The sequence below is a fragment of the Elephantulus edwardii genome, unplaced genomic scaffold (genome assembly GCF_000299155.1).
Source record: "Elephantulus edwardii isolate Elephantulus edwardi_28Jun2011 unplaced genomic scaffold, EleEdw1.0 scaffold00020, whole genome shotgun sequence".
Lineage (NCBI taxonomy): Eukaryota > Metazoa > Chordata > Mammalia > Macroscelidea > Macroscelididae > Elephantulus > Elephantulus edwardii.
The window spans coordinates 1,000,781-1,003,616 of record NW_006399770.1 but is presented as its reverse complement, the minus strand read 5'-3'; the positions used below and the strand labels follow the sequence as shown (position 1 = coordinate 1,003,616).

The 2,836-nt window shown below is 53.6% G+C and overlaps 1 non-coding gene across 1 annotated transcript; it reads left to right on the top strand.

Moving 5' to 3' along the window:
- Nucleotides 1-1,312: 1,312 nt before the first annotated feature.
- TRNAR-UCU lies at nucleotides 1,313-1,398 on the top strand. The gene is given in 2 exon segments: nucleotides 1,313-1,349; nucleotides 1,363-1,398. It is a non-coding gene; the product is annotated as a tRNA-Arg (tRNA).
- Nucleotides 1,399-2,836: the final 1,438 nt, after the last annotated feature.

Sequence of the window (2,836 nt, the reverse complement as noted above, 5' to 3'; positions counted from 1 at the left end):
TCTATTGTTCACAGGGTCGCTGTGAATCATAGTCGACTGGAAGGCACCTAACATCAATAACACTGTGCACGGAGGAACGGAGTGTACCAGAAAGTAGAATGCAGCTGAATCTGGTTTGGTGCAGTTGGAGGCGGTGGCCAGTCCAAGGAAGGCACCCAGTGGTCGCTCAGCAATTTCTACATAGACTGCTATGAAAACAGCAAGGTGATTGGAACCGGCTGTTTTGCCTTGAAGCAGCGGTTGCATAGCAACCATGCTATTTGTATTTAGATAGTCTATTTTGATGCCTCGAGGTTTTACTCTTGGGGGGGCACGCAAGTCCACCCACAAATCACCCCTCTGTGTGATGGCCTTCGGATGCGGCCAGCTCCTGTGGCCAGGCTCAGGCTCGCGCCTCCGGCCACACGAGTCCCGCACACGCATGCTCTCAGCGCTCCCACGCACACTGTCACCTTCACGGGCACAGCCGCCCACGCAGCCACAGGCCCGGGGACCGCGGGCTGGTGGCGGCTGAGCGGCGCCCTCGGAGGCAGCTGCAGTCCCTCCGACGAGCTCTCGCGGGGCGCGTCGCCCCCCTCAGTCCACCAGAGCTCGGATACTTAAGAAATTCGGCTCTGGGTCTGTGGGGTGCGAAATGCATCCTAACCCCCCCTTTATCGAACTCCGAGCACATAAGCACGCACAAGCACGCACACAGACATCGCGCGACCCTGGCCGGTGGGTTTCCCAGGCGCAGCCTGCCAGCTGCCGGCGGCGAGGGAAGAGCCGAGGGCCGACAGGGGCCGCTGTCTACTCCTCGCAGCGCAAGTGGCCGCAGCCTGGGATCGGCCGCTAGAAGGTGCAACGTAAGTGTCCAGCGTCACGGGCCAGCTTAACGGCGCAACGGCCAGCCTGGGCCTCCGCCTTGTGCCCGGTATCGTTGGGGACTGGGCTGGGCCGGACCCGCAGCCAGAGAACCCGGTAGGTAGGGGCGCACGGGACAGAAAGGGAGCCAGGGAAGGAAGAGGGCAGCCGTGATTTGTCTTGTGCGGTGGGGTACGGCAGCGCCCTGGGAAGACGGGAGACAGGGCTGCAGCTGCCCTGACCGAGAACCGCCCAGAACTCGGCCGATCTGAGCTCTTCTTTCGTAAAGACGGGCAGCCGGAGACGCCGGGGCTCCAAGAGCCCGTGTCTGGCGGCAGCGGCCTCGGTTCCAGAGCTGTGAACGCGGAGGGCCCGCTTCGGCTGCACAGGCAACTAAACCAGTAGTACGAAGGGCGCAGGGCCTTCGCCTCTGGCTTAATATGGCAGATGCGCGGAGACTCCAACAGGTGGCTCCGTGGCGCAATGGATAGCGCATTGGACTTCTAGAGGTTTGAAGGCATTCAAAGGTTCCGGGTTCGAGTCCCGGCGGAGTCGCAAACATTTTAAACTTGGAATTTGTTTTATTTTATTCCCCAATCATTTCTCCTCTTTTTTTAAACAGTGCGACACGCCGCCATTCTCTTCCTTGTTTCTTTATCCACTGCTTTCTGCTCCTACTGCCCTAGATCCAGTCACACGGATTGTACGCCTTCCCGGTACCCTCAAGCCTGGGTGCTAAGGGCCTGGGCCCAGGCAACTCCGGAACCGGATCTGAGCCCGGGAGAGCTGCCGCGGGCGGTGGCTGCAGACGAGAAAGGAGGAAATGATTACGTGCCGCCTTGCTTTCCGTGTGCAGGGCGAAGTCCTCTATGCACAGACCCCGGGTCTCCGGTGTTCTGGAACAGCTGGTGTCCACACCCAGCACACAACCGTGGCTGCTATCAAGGGACAAGAAACACGCCCCCACTTTGCTCTGCGCGGGCTGATTACTTCTCTGACCAGAGGGACTCAGAATGTGCACCCAGCAGAGTCCCTAGTTGGACTCTGTCTGGGCGTCACTCTGGAAACTCTCTAGTCGGCTGATTTGGGGTGGGGCCCTGGAATCTGCATTTCTGAGAAGAATGTTTCTCCCTGCCTCCTAAAACCCGTGCCAAGAAGCCCAAAGTCCACCCTGCCTCTCCCACAAGGCTTCTTTATGCTCCTCTTAGCTTTGCACAAGGGGAGGGTTTGTCCTCACTTGTTACTGTTAAGAGCACTCAAGTCGAGTATAGCGCATAGCGACCCTATGAACAACAGGTCTGAACCGTCCTATCCTGTGCCATCTTTATCATCTGACACGCTTGCACCCATTGCTGTGGTCACTGTGCCAGTCTTATCTGATGTGGGTCTTCGTCTCTTTCGTTGACCAGAAGGTTGCAAATACAGTATTTTTTTTTAAAGTGAGACGAAGGTAAAACTTCGTCTCACATACTTTGGACATTTTGATAGAAGAGGCCATTTCTTGGTGAGTGACATCATGTTTGGAAAAATGGAGGGTTACCTCACTAAATGTGAATAAACAGTACACGGAAGAACAGAGTTTTGAAGCAAGCAAATGTAATTCTTTCAAAAGTACAAAATATGAAATTATAAAGTCAACAGGGCAATGTACATAGTTTTCTTATTTCTGTACTTGAGGCTTGTAATTTCCTCCCACACATTATTAGTGATAATAGTTTCTTGTAGATATTTCCAGATGTTTCATACATGTGATCATTGTTTCTGTTCTCTCTCAATATTTGATAATGTTACTGGTCTATGTGATACATGTGCTTTTAAAAGTACAATTACACTTGTAGAATGAGGCTGACATCGGGATGGGGGTAAGACTGAGAAAAACTGCATGAAATATGTTTACGGCATTGAAGTCTTTGGGGGAGAGAATATTTTATATTTTAGGGCATTATGTTTGTCGTAAGAGTACGGAATGAGGGTTGCAGAGTGGATTATATTT